Source organism: Aulonocara sp. 'chitande type north' Nkhata Bay, linkage group LG3 (assembly GCF_057382095.1).
Source record: "Aulonocara sp. 'chitande type north' Nkhata Bay isolate Kocher_YH1m ecotype deep benthic linkage group LG3, A_spYH_male_GT1.1, whole genome shotgun sequence".
Classification (NCBI taxonomy): domain Eukaryota; kingdom Metazoa; phylum Chordata; class Actinopteri; order Cichliformes; family Cichlidae; genus Aulonocara; species Aulonocara sp. 'chitande type north' Nkhata Bay.
Genome location: NC_141346.1, coordinates 47039319 through 47059318, shown reverse-complemented (window position 1 = coordinate 47059318; position 20000 = coordinate 47039319). Strand labels below are relative to the sequence as shown.

Sequence of the window (20000 nt, the reverse complement as noted above, 5' to 3'; positions counted from 1 at the left end):
TTTAAATAACACTAATTTATCTCAGATATAGATTATGCCTTAACAGTGTTTTGAGTTCTCATTTTCTTAATAAAGCTGCTGGGGAAAAAAGCCAGCAGCCTCTTGCTCGCTTTGTTGCTTTAATTCATCTGTTATCTTCTGAAAGACTTAATAATACTTCTGTGACTCAGCATCCCGTTCTCTAAAACAAACAACATGCTCCAGAGCTGATGGGGACATCCAATTTAACTGCCATCTTAATGGAATCTATAATAAGCGCAGGGGCTCAATAATGGCAAAACACTGCATCTTCTGATAACACAGCAAGCATCAAAACCCCTGTGATCACCAAACAAGTCCAGTTTTTTTTTCCCCCCTCAGAGAAGCGAAGAACAAAATGTCTAGATGTCATTGTCAAGTTGCTGGTAGCATATTCCCTGTGGGTTCCTCACAGGGGGCTGCCTCAGCTCTCCAGTGGCCCTCACGCCATATAGAGGTAATCTGCATTCTGCAGCACAGGGGTTTCTCTGCATTTCCTTCCACACTTCTGAAGCCCCCTGACTTTAATTTCACGGGCACCTGTTCCCTCATGTGCTCATGGTGGAGGAGTCAAATCAGACGTTCATATAGGAACTGGGAACAAACCACAGACTTGTGATTCAAGTCGAGCAAACATTGCCTGTGCTGCAGGACCACGTTACATGATGAACTTGTCTGGTTCTGACATGTAAACCAATGCTTGAGAGAGGTTTATATGTGTTGAGGTTTGTTATCACAAACGGGCGCTGCATTGTGGGAGTTTGATATACATATATGGCAATAAAATGATTAAGCTGTCCCAGATACAATATTCTTTTAGCCTTTGTTATTAATAAGCATTGAAAAATCGAGGGGTTTGCACAGCAGGGCTGGGGGGCCTACAGTGACTTGTTTGATTTTAGAAGCACGACAAAATCACCATACAAATGAGTTAAAGACAATGACTATGCTGTGATTTCTGCCACATAAAGGATAACTCTGAAAGAAAGTTAGAAGCGGCAGAAATTCTCATACTTTCTTCTTACAGCCAGTGCATGAGTGCTCACTGTCACTCTTTGAAGCCTGAAATTTTCCTCACCAAATGAACACAACAGAGGGAGAGAGCGGTGCTCCTGTGCCAGAAGAGCAAGAAGTCACTGCAAAGCAGTAGAATACTTAAAATAAATATTGTGTTGGAAACTATCCAGTAGTATGTAAAGTTGCTAAATCTAGCAACAGTAACACTAACTGATAGATGAGGAAATAAAGTCAAGGTGGAAGTGCCAAAAACTGTGCCCTTCATCTAGTGACTGGTCTTCCAGAACTGATCCTCTAACCACTTCAGGCTGGCTCCAAATGTCAGTAAATTCCTATAGACTCCCATGTTTACTGGTACAAAAAAATCTCTGGATAATTCCCTTGATTTGATTCCCTTAATTAGTACTTATAAGCAGATGTGTTGCTCCCATATACAATGCATCTGGACAGTATTTACAGCGTCTCACCTGTTCCACATTTTGTCATGTTGTATCCTTATTCCAAAATGGGTTAAATTCATTTTTCAACTCAAAATTCTACACCCATTACCACATAATGACAAAGTGAAAATGTTTACTTGAAGTTCTTGTAACTTAAAAAAAAAAAAAAGAAAAGCAAAAATATAACGCATATATAAGAATTCACAGCCTTTGCCATGACACTCAAAATTGAGCTCAGGTGCATCCTGTTTCCACTGATCATTTTTCAGGTGTTCCTACAAGTTGATCGGAGTCCACCTGTGGTAAATTCAGTTTTTGGGACATGATTTGGAAAGACACATACCTGTCTATTTTTGTCAGAGCACAAACCAAGCCATGAAAGCCATGGAATCGTCTGTAGTTCTCCGAGACAGGATTGCATTGAGGTACTGATGTGGGAAAGATACAGAAAAGCTTCTACACTGTTAAAGATCCAAGGGGCCTCCATCATTCATAAATGGAAGAAATGTGGAATCATCAGGACTCTTTCCGGGCACTCTGAACGATCAGGGAGGTGACCAAGAACCAGATGGTCACTCTGACAGAGCTCCAGTGTTTCTATGTGGAGAGAGGGGAACCTTTGAGAAAGACAATGGCTTCTGTAGCACTCGACTAATAAGGCCTAGATGATAGAGTGGCCAGACTCCTCAGTAAAAGTCACATGACAGCCTGCCTGGAGTTTGCTAAAAGGCACCTGAAGACTACTCGGATCAAACAAATGAAACTGAGATTGGAACTCTGTGGCCTGAAGCATCCTGACTGACCAATACCATCCTTGGAGTGAAGCATGGAAGGTGACGGCATCATGCTGTGCGGCTGTTTTTCAGATCCAGGGAAGGATGAATGCAGCATTTTGCAGAGACATTCTTGATGGCAACTTCTCCAGTGCTCTAGACTTCCAACTAGGGCAAAGATTAATTTTTCAACAAGACAACGACCCTTAGCACGCAGTTAAGATAAACAAGCAATGGCTTCAAGACAACTCTATGAATGTCCTTGAGTGGCCCAGCTAGAGCCCAGACTTGAACCTGACTGAATATCTATAAAGAGATCTGAAAGTGGCTGTGCACCAACGCTCCCCATCTAACCTGATGAAGCTTAAGTGGTTCTGCAAAGAAGAATGAGAGAAATTGCCTAAAAATTGGTGTGCCAAGCTGGCAGCATCGTGCTCAAAAAGACTTGAGGCATTCACTGCTGCCAAAGGTACTGTAACAAAGTATGTAACAAAGGCTGTGAATATGTATGTAGATGTTTCGTTTTATTTTTTTATTTTTAATAAATTTGCAAGATTTTCAATTCAAGTTTTTCATAAAAGGAGTTAAAAACCCCAGGCTAACCATCAACCTATTGGTTGATATTGGAAAGCCACACAATAGGACCTCTGCTGAACTGTGGTACATCCAATTTTTTTCTATATCCAAAATGCATTCATTGAGCCTTCTTATGAAGCAGTGAACTGAAAATTAAATATAGTTGCAAATCACCTGCATAGTCATGGAAAAAGATGTTATGTTGGTTGTGAGGTAGTATAGAGCAAGTGATAAGTAGACAGCATCAGCAGACTGGTCATACGTCTTCTAAGTGTACTTTATTTCCTGGCATCTCCATTCTACCATCTTAACACAACACTGGTTGTCAAAATCTCACTTGTTTTACACAAAAATGAACCTCATTAGTCTCTACCATTTAGAAATAGGTTAGACCAAACATTACAATCTAAACAAAGAAACAGGAATAAATTATTCATCCAATTGACAAACTTATTTACACAGCCAAATGGTTTGAAAATTAAAACACTGCATACAGTGCAATTCAAAAGGTTACTTTTAAGAAAATAAACATCACTATACAAAAGGAAAAACCCTTCATTTGGTTGTACCCAGTGATGCAGTCACGACCCTATATAAACAGGAAGTGCTGGGCTAGCCCCTCCCACACACCTGTTTTGGGTATAGGACCTGAACAAAGGGACAAACAAAAGTAAGTATAACCAAAGCGACATAAGCAAACATAATTTACCAGACATTTACCTGTCAACAGAAGAAAATTCAAATCTCCTGATGGTTCAGCAGTATTTACTTTAAAAGCATATCCATGAATGTAAATTGTAACGTAATGCCACCATAAACAAACCCGGGATAGTATGCATAGAAAAGTTACACCAGCAATGTCTAAACTAAAGCATTATGGCCACCTGTAAAATACATGGGATAAATTATCAATATGTTAAAGGTTAAAGTGGTAAATAAGTTTAAGCCTACCAATGTGCCACTTTGTCACATTGGTGAAGAATTTGACGGAGCATGTACAAAGAAAATAAGAACAGGTTTCAAGACAGACCACCGTGGAACTCCAGATGTCATAATAGCTGACACACAAGAGTATTTTCCAATGTTTACTGGGAAGGTTCTTTGCTTAATATCATATTTAAACCAGTTAAGAGCCAAACCCTTGACTTCTGCACAGTGCTCCATGTGCTCAATGAGTAGGTCAAGTCCAGCAGATCTATGAAAGAAGAATGACCAGAATCAGTATCAAGTAGAATATCAGTTTTTATTTTGAAAAGAGCGATTGAATACTGTGGAAGACCTTGAAAAGATACTGAAAGGTCTATAAAGGATAACGGCTAAAAATAACTTTTTCTCTAGAGTTGAGAAACCAGTGGGTGCCATCATCTTTTAAATATAGTCAGTGGTAGAGCAGTGCAAAATTATAGATCAAATAGAAGTCAGCGTTGAATTGGGGAGCTCCAGGAGCTCCAGTTGCCTAGACGAGGTTATACCATATTGAAGAAATTTGCTTTCACGCTTAGGAGAAGCTCCTTCTTTGATCTCCTGGGGACCAAAGGTGAAACAGAGCACAAGGAAAACCTGAAGCTCAAAGAGCTTCAAGTTGGCCAAACATTTTAAAGCAAACAAAGATTGCCACAACTGGATGTGGGCGATCAGGCAGACTGCGCAAATACAGGCCCGAGGCAAGGACACGTGTGCAACAGCCTGATGAAACGATAGCAGCTTTGGCTCCTCAACAAATATTCAAATGAGATTACATGAAAGCTAGAGGAACGACAGACAAATGGACACAAATCGGGTTCCATTTGTTTACTCTTCTGCAATTGTGTTAGCCATCCCGCTCCTGGCTCCGGAGGTAATGATTGTGGTGGGACCAGATTAAAGGCTGTAGTCAGCTGTTTAGTGGGGCTCTGCTAACAGAGATTAGCGGCAGCTGCTTGGCGACAGACTTGTGGGGAGAAGGGGGGGAAACGACATCTCGGCAGAGGGTTTCATTGTCTCAGACCACAACCACCTTGATGAGTAAGAATCCCGACAACAGGAGGCAGTATGAGCATGGAGGATTGGCAGGCTTTGTTTTCTTCAAGCTACATCAAAACTCACTCACCAGCTTGTTGTCTTTCTCCTCTCCTTGTCGCTCTCTTTTCTTCCCTCTTTTTTTCAGCCTTCTTGGTGGTGTATGCATGGCAAGTCGTTGCAGATGTTGCCCGTAATGATGCAGACGGCACACACAATCATACAGAATGGAAGTAGAGCTGGCTGAAATTAGTAAAAATTACTTTCTCATTACCTCCCTCATTGCTCCTGTAAGTAGTCTGAGTTTCCGCACGATTAGGAGAACGAGCTGTGGAGCACCGTGGCTTACTGCACTCTCACACTCGCACATAGCTCACACACACAAACACACAGGGTGGAAAAAGTGAGTTAGGTTAGCCTTACTTCAACCACTTCTAAAATCCGCCCGAGCACTTGTCACCTCGTGTCACCTTCTCACTAGCCACTGAGCAAGCACCATGTCAGAGAGGGGACTATTAGACTCCAAGCAGCTGTGTCATGTTTCACATTTGGCCCTCACCTTCTTTTTTTCCCCCCCTTTTCTAATTATTAACTTTAATATTTCAACCACTCAACCGTCAACCTTTCTTGGGCCTGACGGGAGCTAATTATTGCATGAGCTTCAATGAATGCATTGTGCCCATTTGTCCTTGTCTGAATACAATCAGAATCTCCATTGGCTCAGTTCTGAAAGCCTGGGGCCAAACACATTTAAATAAACCCACATGGTGAAATTACCTATTTTGCTCGCAGGTTATTATGAGTGATATACACTGGCCTCTCCTTTAGCCATCGACCGTGTTTCATAATATTTTAATTTTGAGACACAGACTTGATGGAGATGTAAACTTAATGGTTATCCACGCAGGGTATAAACAGGGCATGTTTATGCATGTGGACACTGGGAAAGAAGAAAAATCACTCATTTGTAATAGAAACATGCACCACAAGAGACACCTGGGATGAAATTTCTGATTGTGTGCCTGTTCTACAAGCTGCCAAAGCTGGAATACTTAAAAGGGTGCAGTTGGCACGGCTGAGTAATGGATCGCTCGAGATGGTCCGGAACAGTAGCGTGCCAGGATCGCTTTACATGAAACCCAGGAACAGAGAAAATGCAAGATTCGCATAAAGCATTGCAACAGGAAACCCGGAAACTGGTAGCTTGTGAACCACAGAAAAAAAGTTTTAAAGGAATGATGGCCTCTTTGTTTTTTTTCTTCTCTTGCTCTGAGTATGTGAGTGAAGTGTGCAAGGTGTGCTGTGTAAATCTAGGACATGGCACTGTGCCCAGGAAGGTGTTGATAATGTAATGAGCCTCTGTGTGCAAGAGAAGATATGAATTAGAGAAAGAAAAGAAAAAAAGTGTCCTCCTGTATTTGCTATGTGTAGTGGCTTCCTGAGCCAACAGATTCTGGTGTTTGTTCTGTTCACATTGATTCTTGTGCCCTGTTATTCATCTCTAGCTTGCAGAAAATGCAAGACAAACATTCATTTGCAAAACCACCGGTGTAATCTAATTCATCAGTGTAAATAAAGCAGATATGCATAATAGTCTTCGTATTATCACATTAGAAGTTTGTAATATAATCGTACTATCAGGGATGGCTTCTGTAGTCACTGACATGCCACAAGCTGTGAAGCTGATCTTTTATAGAAGTGGGGAACAATATCACACCCACAAAATTAGACTTGTTCTCCAGCCAAAAGCTTTGCAATGGCTATATGTAGGATATAGCTGTTTTAGCACCTATCCCTGGTGGCAGGACCTCATACAGTGTCAGATGTGTCATGCACTCATTTCTTCCAACTGTGTGGTATTTCTCTCCACTGTGCCTGATGCCTTGTAAAGCATTGCCCAAAAATAACTTCTCCACTGGAATGCTGGAATAGGAAGGAATCGTGTTCATCCAGTCCCTCTCTGGGAACCCACGCATTTCATCCCAAAATACTCCACCTTGCGTCACTGGACCTTTTGCATAGGTTTAGAAAGGAACTGATGCCAGCTGCAGCGAGAGCATGAATGTCCATTAGCCTGTGCCAAGGTCTCATGGTGTGAAACATTGCCAGCTGACTCCCCTCCATGTAAATGAAAAGGGACTTTTTGTTTTGGCCGGGTCATAAGGTGGAGTCAGCTGAACGGGATTGTTGATCTCTGCGGGGGGGTTTTTTGTTGTTGTTTTTTTTCTTTGTGCCCTAAGCTTCAGGTTGGCACTTCTGAATGATCAGCTGTATTGCTCAGTTGAGTAGAGCTTTCCATGTAGGAACCAGTTCACATGTGCTGGATGTCAATATAATGTATAGTGTGTGTGTCCGTGTGTGTGTCCATGCACCAACTGCAATCTACTTCTTGTTTTGTAATTTTATGCTTCCTTCCTAAAGTGACCCTACTGTTGCCCAGCAGTTATTGTGTACACAACTGCTAACAACATCTCCTCAGAAAGGAGGAGGGCATGTAGAGGATGCACAGGAGGAATGAACATATGATGCAAAATGTCTGAAGAATAAGAGGAGACAGAAGCCTCGTCTTTTATGTTGTGTCTGAGCATCTGTGGCTCAGAGTCAGTTGAATGGTCGTCTGATAATTGGAAGTTTGGTGGCCCATCCGTCGCTCCTGCAGTCCTCACATCAAAGTGTCTTTAAGGAAGAAACCATATTGCATCTTGAATGTTCATGTACATTCAATATGCAGTGTGCATGTTCATGTGTGTGAAGAGGCAACATGGGACTAGAAAAGAGCTGGTCTATATCACCCGTTACAATGTTGCATTTTACTTTTTAGCCCATCCTGATTTTACGTCTTTACATTAAATTTGGGTGGCGTGGTGGTTAGCACTGTTGCCTCACAGCAAGAAGGTCTTGAGTCCAATTGCTCCATCAAATTTGTGCACAACACATGCATAATCCAGATATGTGATTAAAAACGCATGTACAGTATGACAAACTCAAAAGGTACTAAATGCTGCATACACTAAAACAGTAACTATAACTCTTCTGAAGAAAGTGTTTATTTAGTGTAAATTATTCACAGCCTTTTGTCTTACTGCCCATTTTCTGATTTTAAGAGAGACTCCGCTTCTTGGAATCGCCCCAGAAACTGTGTTTTCATAAGGAAAGGCAGAGCTCTTAATCTTGGTGTGACTGCGGGGGCCTGCGAGGACGTGGACTCAAACAGGCCTTGGAACAGCCATCGGGCTTCTGCTCTGGTGGCTGGCTTCAAGCGGTGACCAATAAATGATGGTCATTTTTTAATTTCCAATACTCTTTCATTGGGCTCGCTGCGGGGGTATTGTAGAACAACTGATGATTTAAGACCATCTTTGATTACCCGGTTGCTCCCCCAGCATTCACTACATTCACTCAACCCTGCCTAATTAATTTGGAGGAGATCAGATTCTTTTTCTTTAAAAAAAATTAATATAGCTCTAAAATTAGACTATGTTTCCAAATTGTTCTCAGTGGATGGATATGCTTGGATACTCGCAATGAGTTTAAGTGTGGGCGTTATCTTTACCATTTAATGGCAGATGTACAATCACTGCGAGTGAACACAATTATGCTGCGAGGATGGTCTTTCAGATTACTGAGAAGCAATGACTGCATAAACTGCCCACAAAAATATATACGTTTTGCATTGTGTATATAGTATACTAGTATACTATAGTACTGTAATAACCTACTGCTTAAAACAGGACTTCAGCACATTTTGCCAGTATTGGCAGGCTAAGAATGACATTGTTTTAATAAGGGCCATGTTTTTCAAGTAGGTGTTTAGACTTTCAAGTTTGAAATGATAATATAGGGCATATAGGATCATGTACGGCACTATAAATGAGTAGGTGCATATAAAATGCAGAATATTTTTGCAGAAAGATATTTGGAACAAGAAGCTTTCTCGTTTCTGTAGTCTGCTTACAGTCCAAGCTGTCTTAGCCAGTAAATGTTTGGGGAAGCTTTTGTTGCATGAGGAGAGCAAAAAGCATCTCAGATGCTGGCTTTCGCCTGAGCTTTATAAAAATGTATAACATTTTTTCTCATTTACAAATAGGCGAAAATCCAAAACTCTGTCTGATTTTGTCACAAAATCAGGCATTAGTAAGTATGCAGATCCACGAGAGGTGATCGGTTTATACTTGATCAGACTTGGCAGAGGTACAGATAAGATCAGACACAAATTTGTCAATAATTATTTTTGTGCTAGAAATCGTGCTCAGTGCAACTCTGTCCGTTTAGAATCAGGTGTCTTGTGTCCCATCCAATACTTAATATTTGCAAGGACATAACACTTTTTTTTTTTGAGTAAACAAAGAAGCCTGAGATTACTGTACACCATGTAAAAGCGATAATAACACCATGACCTCTGATCTGATTATTTACAATAATCCATGTATTTACGTTTATGTTCATTGTGAAAACAAACCTTCATGTATGAAAAACAAAACAAGGAAACTCTCACGAGCGCACATTTAGTTAACCATAAAAATAATAAACAGCATTGGCATTTACTGTCGCTCTAATAGTCATAATGACTATTACACTTATTAGCCTAAAGTAGTATGTACATACAATAAGTCACTGCTCTGTTTTTACGTGACACCATCCAAATATGTTAAAGATTTTCTTCTTGTTATTATCTGTTGTGGGGCGATCGTGGCTCAAGAGTTGGGCGTTGATTTGTAATCGGAAGGTTGCCGGTTCGAGCCCTGGCTCCGACAGTCTCGGTCGTTGTGTCCTTGGGCAAGACACTTCACCTACCGCCTACTGGTGGTGGTCAGAGGGCCCGGTGGCGCCAGTGTCCGGCAGCCTCGCCTCTGTCAGCTGTGGCTACACTGTAGCTTGCCATTACCAGTGTGTGAATGGGTGGATGATTGTGTATAGTGTAAAGCGCTTTGGGGTCCTTAGGACCAACTAAAGCGCTATACAAATACAGACCATTTACCATTTGTTATTCCTTGACTTTTCGTGGTGTTAGATTTTTCTAGCGTTGGTTTCAGGCTCTTTTAAGCATATCTAAATCATGACAAGACCTAAATGTATGACCTGTACACACAACATATGACATAAGCTTTTGATTCCATGATTGGGGATTGAGAATCGGCTTAATATGCCTTCAGCCTGCTGCCCTGAAACTGATCAAATCTCAGTGACAGCGCCTGTGACATTTCAATACGGCTTTGAGGCATTCCAAAATGAATTCTCTGTCCTGTAAAGCGATGGTCATCCTAATGAATCTGTGAATAGGCCTACAAGCTATTGATATTCAAATAATCTTAACCCTCCGGATTACTTGAGCCTGTCTAAATGGCAGGTTATGTCAGTGTTAATCTGCATTATGAGGTCACTCAAACAAGGTTGACATTTTGCCTGCCTGGACTGCCTCCCCGTCGCTTTGTGTTTGTGATACCAACCTATGTAAATAAGGGAGCTCTGCTCTTTTGTTCCGCATTGCTTCAGAATTTGTTTAGGATTAGAAATCTCATTTTGCCCCGAGCCCTGCTTGCTTTAGATCAGTCAGCTCATCTGCAGATCTCGGAGCAGATAAACACCGTCGTTCTCTGGGCCTCAGCGTTTTTTCTTTCTTTCTTTTTTCTTTTTTACAACCTGCAATTTGCAGAGAACCACTGTGCTCTGTTCCTGTCACATCACAGGCCGAATGGGGGTACAAGTGGGGGATGGGTTGGGGGGGAAGTGAGGAGGCGTTGGCACACCTGCAGGTCGTGACAAGTGTGCAAGGCATGGCAGAAAGAGTAAGCGCTCCAGGGGTTATCTACCTAATTTCAAATCCATTCTGGGAGGAAAGCCTGAGTGCTATTCCCATCTTTACAGAAAGATTTAGAGCGAGTCAGTTGACGGGGCAAAAAGGCAAGGACAGCCTTTGTGTGGGAGATGAGTGACAAAATGAGTCATGGCCGTCAGTTGGGTTATGGAGTGTGATGAGGAACAAAGAGACTGTACGCCTGTCAAAGAGCAAAGCTATTAGACCAAGTCTCACTCTACCTATCTTTACCACTGGACCACAATTTCAGATTTTCAGATTTTCAGGACTTTTGAGGGCACAAAAATATTACCTGTTGGAGTAAATAGTTTTCAGCACTGCAATCTGTTTAATAAAGTTTAAAGAAAAAGGCAAACTCCTTAACAAAGTGAGCAGTGAAAAGGCGAGAGCCAAATTGGGAAATGAAAAAAAGATGCTAAAGCTACGGTTGACTGATGTCTCCTGCAGCTTTTGTTTTGTCACACTTCTCAGGTGCTGTCATGCATGGCTCCCCAACACTGTGCCAGCCCCACTGTGCTATTTCTGGGTGCAAAATATGGCAGTTACATAATTTTTATTTCTGTGGAACATGTTGCACAGGTTGCACTTGGGTCCTTCACCTTGCTACCGTGCAGAAACTGAGCTGGAAGGGGCAGAGCACTGAGTGTACTCGCTTTGTACGGCACACCAATCTGTTGGGGTTGAGTCAGAATGGCCACCCACGAACTACTTCCTCTGTATCAACGCAAGCTGGCCGCTCGCTGTGAGACGTCAGCCGCTAATCTAGCATAACGGGGAGTGAAAATGAAGCAGACCACAGAGTGGCGAGGTATTAGCATTTGAGCGTAGCGTGCAGGAGGAAAAGCTTTTTACCACCCCACTGCACCCATATGGCATTAGCACATAAAATGCCACTGTTGACATTTTGGAGGCTCGGTGGCTCTGTAAGTGCAGGGCATCGATATAAGAGCCATTAGAAAGGGTACTTGATCCTGTATTGATGGTAAAACAGTTAAGCGCCACCTAGTCAAAAGATTCTGCGGTTCTGGTGTTGCTTCTACTTCTATCGCATCTAGACTTCCTTTTTTTTGTTTTCCGTAGTATTCGGAGATACTAAGCTGTGAGAAATTTAATGACAAGCCAACAAAACCAGTCCAAGACCCAACTTCCTCCCAAACGCCTAACATCTCATACCTTCACTTGAAAGAATTCTCATGTTTATGTGGATGTTAAATGTGACCACAGCAGGATTACACCACAGCAATCATTACTTTCTCTTTGCTGCCTGATGCGTCATGTTGCAAATCCTGCTCTTGATAGAAGTAGCAAATTAAAGCTGCTTAAAGGTCAGTTAAAGGTGACGGGCTTTCATCAGCAGCTCCCAGGGTCCTTGGTATGCTTTGTATTGATTTTTAGTGTTTTCGCTGCAAAAATAACCGTTTCTTCTTATTTCCTTTTGGCCTGAGACTAGACGAGAGTTGTTTTGCACCTCGGTGTAGAGATATATATATGCGCTTGGGATTTTTTTTCTCTTTCTTTCTTTGTTTAGATATCACAATATCAGGAAAAGATTTCAACCAATTTTTCCCTCCTAAAATGTCTTTCTGCATTGGAAAACTAGAACTGGGTACTTTTTATTCACCCCAGTTTTTGTGGGCAACTAAACTGCCAACTAAAGGCCATGCCACAGCATACAGAATCGATATGTGGCCCTCTCGGTTTTGTTTCGTTTGGGGATGTAGTGAAGCATAGAATATCAAAAGCAGTGTTGCACAAATATCTTACTAGCCATCTGTTATGACCTTGTGAACTTTATTCAGACACATTATTTTGCTCTACTAGACTGTCAAGAGTTTAAATCCAGTATAACTTAAGTTTTGTGAATGGGGTTTAAATTTGCAGATAAGGAATCTAGTAATCTGTCATTGGATTTTATATTGTAGTTCGGCTACATGGTCTTGAAATCTTCTATCATCAGGATGTTTTTTATTTTTATTTTTATCCCTGCACAGACATTTTGGCTCTGCCTTTCTTGCTGGACCAAATTTTTATGTTGAAAAAAATCAGCATCATTAAATTAGTGGTGGGTGGGGAGTCTACCAAGGTACTGATACCTCTCCTTGGCTAGCCTCTTTATCGATTTATCTGAAAACAAAATGAACATAATCTTGGTTGTTAGTTTTCTTATCTTAACACAACTTGGTATTTATTGCCACACATGCAAAGAGAAGTTTTGTGACAGCAAACTTAAACCATCACTGGACAAAAAAACCTAAAACAAAATCCATAATAACCTTTTAGCCTATTGGAACTCAGATCATCTCAAAGGGAACCAAACTCCTTCATCTCACCTGCTCGTCCAGGTTCCATTTTCAGGCTTTAAAAAACCAACCTGCGAGGGGAAGCTTTGGGGAATCACAGGTCTTTTCAGATGAGATCAGTTGAGTCGTATTTAAAAAACAAAAATGGAAAAAAACCCGACAAGGTGGAACAGGATAAACTGATGGGATAAAAGCGACTTTAATCTCAGAGTACAGGGTTTGACTCCCATATGAAGCCAAAAAACTGCTTTTTTTACGCCATATGGAACCTGAACACATCTTTGTATAACTTTGTGCATGCCTAGTCTGAGGAGCAGCTCAGAACAAAGGGGACCGATCTGCAGGAGGTGGTTTGAATATTTTCAGATTCTCCCTTTTTCTATATTTCTGCCAGCAAAACAAACTTAATGAGCACACAAAGTAACTACAGATTTAAAGACAATTTATCTTTACTTTTGTCTTAGCTGTAATCTTTGCTTTTTAGAGAATATACAAAATTCTTCATGACGCCACTCAAACAGCTCTTTATTGGAAATTATGTTTATTAAATGAAGCTGAAAGACACAGCAGATTTTTATTAAATCATTTACTGTTTTGGCAATGGACAGCATGGTGACGCAGTGTTTAGCACTGTTTCATCACAGCCAGAAGGTCCTGAGTTCGACTCTGTATTTTCTTGCTTTCTCTTCAGGGTACTCCGGCCTCCTCCCACAGTCCAAAGACATGTACTTAGTGAGGTTAGGTTAACTGGTGACTCTAAATTGCCCATGAGTTCGAATGGTTGTCTGTTTTTCTGTATTAGCCATGGGTCAGATTGACCCCACCTCTTGCCCTATGGTATCTGGGCTCCAGCCCCCCCCCACTATGCAGAAGAAAATGGATGGATCCATTTATTGGAGTAAGATTTGTGGCTGTTTGTGTTGAAAGTTACAATTTTTCCTTGATGAACTCTCCCAAAAATGTATTTCAGCCTTATCTACAGAGTCTGCCTCGCTGTGTCTGAAATATTCATTTGATTATGTGACTGTTAAAATGCATCGCACCTAAAATGCTTCCCGTGCACACCTTTCCCTGTGTTGAACAATCTCTTTCCACCTTTTTCATCTTGCAGCCCCTCCTCCCCTAAATAATCTCCCGATAAGAAATAACACAGCTGATGATTAATTATAGCCATTGTGCTCATGGACTGATATACTCCCTCCTCACATCTATCTTTATTCCCCCTCTTCCCCCACTCGCGTTCTCCAGCACGTGACCATTTGGCTCTGAGGATAGCTTTCACAGGGACATAAAAGCGAGTCAGCTGTAAAGCTAAATGAAAGTCGTTTGCTCTCCACATAGTCTACTAATGTAACGTGCAGCTTTAGGGACTATTGGTCTTTCTGTAGTTATAAAGTAACACGCTCTTAAAGGCGGCGCTTAATAATTGAAAGTGATGAAAGGGGGCAAAATTAGAATGGTTGTAATTTTAAAGATTACGCGTTCATCTCTTTTTGTCTTTTTCTTCTCTCCTCGCACCGCCGTCTTTCTCTCCGTTCCTTTCATCCGTTCCCAATAAGGGATCTATACTCAGATAGATGGTGACAGTAATTTAGTTTTCCATTTGTGTATCACTCTTCATTCAGCGTGTTTTTGGTGGTTGTTGGCAGTGTTTGTCAGCGCGCATTGTTTGTTTCGCTCAATTGATTAAAAAAAGATGTTGTCTCATGCATTGTGACAGAGTATTTCCTCCCGAGATTGCAGAGTTATTACAGAGCGGCGGTCTGGACACCCGTTGATGTATTGTGCTGGGCTTTGGGACAAGGCGAGGTGAGGAGGAGGAGAAGCAGCGCTGGGAAAGGACGGGAGGGCGTGCTCAGTTAGGAGTTAAAGACGGAAAGAAAAACAAGTGGCTTGCAGACACACAACTTTATCACACACCCCTCAAAGTGACAGCGACTAGAGCTGCATGTCTTTTGCCATGTTCCGTCCCCTCAATCATCTTTCCATCAAACACCCCCTTAGACACACACACAGACACACACGCTCACACATTACCTTACTAACAGGTTGTCATAGCACTGCCACTTGGTTGTCAGTGTCAAGGAATCCTCCACATGTCTGGAGCGGAGAAGGAGGGGAGGATGGTTTGCGTTGTCAGTGACAACACCTTGTCTGAGTTCTCCAAGGATGTGAGACCGAACAATATTGCAGGAGCCGAAAAGCCACAGCACGGACCAGGTGGGATGATAATCAGTGTGATCTAATGCCTGAAATAAGTGCGAGATGATTCTTGGTAAGCTGAAGAAACGCAGCGCCAATGTAATATTTAAAAAATGGGTATTTTCTTTTTCCAAGTATGCGTGATACTGTCAGGGACTGACTTAAACAATCACTTGAGCTAATTTCGATGAGGGCTGTCACAAAATCAAAATTCACCACAGTTACTTTTGGCAAAAGAATTCATTCTTTGCACTGTGGTAGGAAGCCAGGCTACCTACCACAGGGAGAACATACAAACTCCACACAGAGCGCTGGATTCTAGCTGTGAGGTCACAGTTAATCGCAAAAGCAGCGTATGCATATTAGCATCATTTACAGTGCTGATGTGACTCCTACTTTAAATATGTACATAAAGTTATTTAGATAGCAAATACACAGTCGTATTAACTGAAACTGAAGATAGGCTAACAATGTCTCTCCTTAACCTGTCCTTTGTTCTAACAGTCCTTTTTGCCAGACTGCTTAAATATTATTGGCAGAAAAGCAGCTGAACATTTCGCGCCTTGCCAAGTGAGGGCGAATGCACTTATTTGCATCTTTGGTGTGCACACATACATGGCGTGGACACAGTGGTGGGAGCATACAGTCTATGGGTGAGAGGAACAGAATTCTGATATGTGGATTCTCAGAAGTCTGTCAACTCTTTCTGGTTGTTGTTTTATTTCTGTAGAAGTTGCCGATTCCAGTGGCCTAAGTTCAAAATGAACCCTCAGGCCACAAAATATCACGTTGCTCCCATCATCAATGGATACTTCCCCTGCAATAATATCATTTTAATTAGGAACTCTAATCCTCTGATGTCCAATGAGTGGCACAAAGTCACTGAACTGAGTTATCTTGACTCTGAATAAACATAACATGAGGATACAGGGCCTTTCATTCAAAGCATTGATCCATTCTGGAGGTTTTCTGTCCTCAAATATCTGATGAGCTGTGGAATTCATTTTGTGTGTTTTTATAATTTATTTTGCATTTTTAAAAGAATTGATCCCATTTATAGAGTATATTCACCTCCTCGAAGTCTTCCAAATTTAGATTTTCACAAAGAAGATTGTTCCCGAATCCACTTGCGCAGGGAGAAGAAGGAAATGCAGGTTAGTGGGCAGGCAGAGCTCGAAGTGCATTTGTTGTACTGGCGCTGCTTTATGCTTCTGTGACTGTGCTGCAACAGCAACTGTGTTTACTGCTGGCTAGGTTTGTTTTTTTTTTCATTTTACTTTTCCTACGGTACCTCTGTTCTGGCACGAGATGAAAGATTTGTGAGGGCTGTCTTGGAAAATTGGGTTGTTTTTTTTTTTTTTTTTTTTCAAAGTTGGACATAGATTCACCCTGACTGCATTCCCTACGCAAGATCCAGATTTCAAACTATCTGAACTGGGGAAAAAAAGAGAGAAATAAGTTGATGACTAAATAAAAAAGTTGTTTTTCTAGCTAAGCAAAGCAGGAAGATATAAAAGAAAACATGACGATGTTTTTTTTTAGAATTTTATAATAGAAAATGGAAATTAAAGTAACCTGAAAAAGTATGATACCTGGCAACCTGCGTACAACTATCAGAGCTCTTTAAGAGTTGAGACCAACAGCCATCAGCAACTCCTGTACTGGGATTTCTGTCAGCCATTTTTGTCTCTCCCAAAACAAAATAACCAGTTAATCATGCAGCATTAACTGGTTCAGATTCTGTCGTGTTACATGTGAAATCTCCTTATTGCTATCAAAACATCTCGGAGCACAAGAATCATCTCCATTTAGATTTGTTGTTTGTTTCTTGCATCTCATGCATTTTAAAACGGTGGCTTGAATAAATAACTCCTTCACAGTCTGATGTAATACCTTCTTCCCCCGACCATTTCGTGGCGTAACGTGAAACGGTTTCCAAGCACGGGCGATGCATTTTGCAACTTCACAGCACTTTGCCGTTCCTCGCTCAGATTAAAGGGGCCTCGTGCAGCTCTGCGGTGACATGTTGCCGCTTCTCTAGAGATGAGAGGACACATTCGGGCAATCAGGATATTTAATCTGGTACGTGCATGACAATGGGAAGCATCCAGGTGACCTCTAATTGAATGGCCATTCATTCATCTGTGCCGTTGTGTTCTTAACCCGTAACTGATGCGGGCTTCGCTCAGCTTCGCCCCAGCGCCTCCCCCCCCACGTGCCTGCATCTGCAGCAGATGCTCGATTGGAGATAAGCGCTTGGGTCAATGTCGCACTCATCACGACGGGCCCGCTTTTGCCCATCGTGCCAGGTGACGGGTCCTCCCCTTTGCCGTGCTCTGACTGACAGCTCTCCGCTGACAAGGTTTATGGGGGTCAAGACCTTCTTCTGTGTCCCCTCTAATTGGAACACCGTAACCGCTGGACCGAGACCTTGGCCGCCAACAACTGGACAGTTATCCGTCTTTGTGTGAAAGACAATAGACCCCCTCTGATGAATTATCTACAGCCGCAGTCTTCCTATAGAGACGGCCCGATTGTTTTTGAGCAATCAGCATGTACTCAGTAAGCGCAGGTGTGTGTTCAATCAATTGTTGAGAGAAAACTACCTTGCATGGGCCGTTGAGAGGGCAAATATCCAAGTGTGTCAAGGCTAGCCTTGATAAAGCAGCGCCACTCAGCCCTAAACAAACAAATGAGTTAGAATAATTGACCTTCAGGCTGTGTTACTCTGTTAACCTATCCCGCTGGGAGTTAAACTCCACTCTGATTCTTTGCCCCCGCCCCTCCACCTTCCCCCGCCACCTTCCCACCGCTATGCCAGCGATTCCACACTACACGCGTCGCCTCACACACAAACACTGCAGGAGAGCTGACCAGATTTGCATAAGTCCGTGTAACTATTGTAAGTGTGCGACCCCCGCCGAGCAGAGGTGAGGAGAGATTCCATAACCCATTAAGTGTAGGGAATGTACAATATGCGCGATAGTGGCTTGCAGGAGTACAAATATTTCCTGTACGGCAGACCGCGGCTTTGTGCGGGATTACAGCTAAATCTTATAATTAGCATGATAGGGGACAGAGAGAGGGAGAGGAGAATATGAATGGACAAGGGGACTGACCTCCGCTATCTCCCCCATGCATGCCCCCGTCGCTTATCTGGTTCAGCGACAGTGATGTTTATGTACAACTTAAGTTTCACGGTGACGTGCGCGCCCCATAAGCTGCAGCGTGACAGCCGAGCTTGTGAGTTGGCTTTTGATTATGGAGCTTTCAGAGAAGACTTCACTGATCCTGAGCAGCTCTTTGCTTGAATCTGGCTGATGCTGTTACAGTTTGTAGCAACGGTTTCGGAGATGTGAAGAGAGAAATAATGAAATATGAAGAAATGAAGCTAGCTTTTTTTTTTTTAATCTTTTTTTTTTTTTTTGACATATTGATGAATCATTCAGATTTTATCCAGCTATCTATAGTCAGTCAGTGCAGCTAGATTTTGGACGGTCTTGTGAAAGCTGAGGTCACTGATGTAACGGCACAGCCTCAACTCTCAGGAACATTTGATTTACTCCACCGGCGAGCTCTGGTGCATCCTGCAGTGAAGTCCCCAGCACCAAGCGGTTCACTTTAACTTTCATTTAGCTGACAAAATGTATTAGTTGAATTGCTTGTGTAATCTGCGGGGTGGAGATTTTGCACTGCATTAGTCATTGTAGGCATATTTCTAACATAAGGGCATCAACTGGCATGGCAATTAGGCAGAAAATGTCCTTCCCGGGCAGAGCGAAAATCAACTTTCATCACTTTTCTGTTCATTCACAGGGCATGCATGTGTGGGATTTGATGGACTGGAGCTAATTCAAGGGAACAAAGACGATCTGATGGAGACTCATGTAGTGTCACACTTTGAGTCGTCCCCTTTTTAGATGATCAGATATTTTCTTGCTTTTTCTCTATGCCTCGGCTGTAGTTAAGTACACAAAACAGCAAAGCATAACATGAGTTACGTTGCTCTGGATGTGGAGTTTCTGATGGTGTCTGTTTCATTGATATTTTTTTTAAGAATTCCTTCCATATCCAGGATACTGCAATGAAAAATATCTGATCTGAAATTGGGACTTAGTTTGATAAATGCGCTCACGTTTGGTCATATCAAAGTTTGGCAGAGTTACGATAAACCTGAGGTGAAAATTAGCCGTGTAATCACGAATGGATTATGCAAATTAAAGATCAATAGCACATCCCTTGTTTTCCAGAAACTGTAGAGACTTTGTTTCCCCAAAAAAATAGAAAATAAAAAGGCCGTTTGGGCCTCAAGGTGAGTTTGCTGAGAGCCAGCGGGGTTCCTCATCTCCCTCCAGCAGGTAACGAGCTTATTTTCCATACGTAGCAAGGTGCATGTTTTAAGATAGAGCCTTAACAGCAGTGGCGTGGTAGTGAATTCCAATTGAGCCGAGCCCAGGTACAATAATGCTGTTATGAATGCAGCCCGTGATGTTGATGGCTTCCATATCACACTCAGAGGGACGGGGGGAGAGCCTGACATCTGTTTCAAGCACACTCCAGCCTTTACATCTCCCCACAAAGTCATGGGTTGGGAGGCGCACGTCTGGCTCTCCTAGATTAAAATGTGTCAACAAGCTTAACTGCTGGCTTTGAAACTTGCCTCTCTGCTTTTGTAAATTCCCCTGATGGCCGGCGGATTTCCATTTTCTTAAACGTACAGTTAACGCAGTCATTCAGGTGGCTCTTTAAACAACAATAATACCTGTCTCAGAGAATAAATGAAAATGGCATCCGAATGCTAAATTTTGCTTAATTTCTAATCATTGCGTGAATTACAGCACTTTGACTTAGCACAATGGAT

The 20000-nt window shown here is 42.1% G+C and overlaps 1 protein-coding gene and 1 long non-coding RNA gene across 3 annotated transcripts in view; one reads left to right on the top strand and one right to left on the bottom strand.

Annotated features, from left to right (window-relative positions):
- The window catches only part of ppargc1a (peroxisome proliferator-activated receptor gamma, coactivator 1 alpha), a 310372-nt gene that overhangs the window by 31979 nt on the left and 258393 nt on the right, over positions 1 to 20000 (top strand). The window lies entirely within an intron of this gene.
- On the bottom strand, positions 3086 to 5280 carry LOC147335878 (uncharacterized). Its single transcript, XR_015127202.1, has 2 exons — positions 4914 to 5280; positions 3086 to 4019 (listed from the first exon to the last, which is right to left on the bottom strand). It is a non-coding gene; the product is annotated as an uncharacterized LOC147335878 (long non-coding RNA).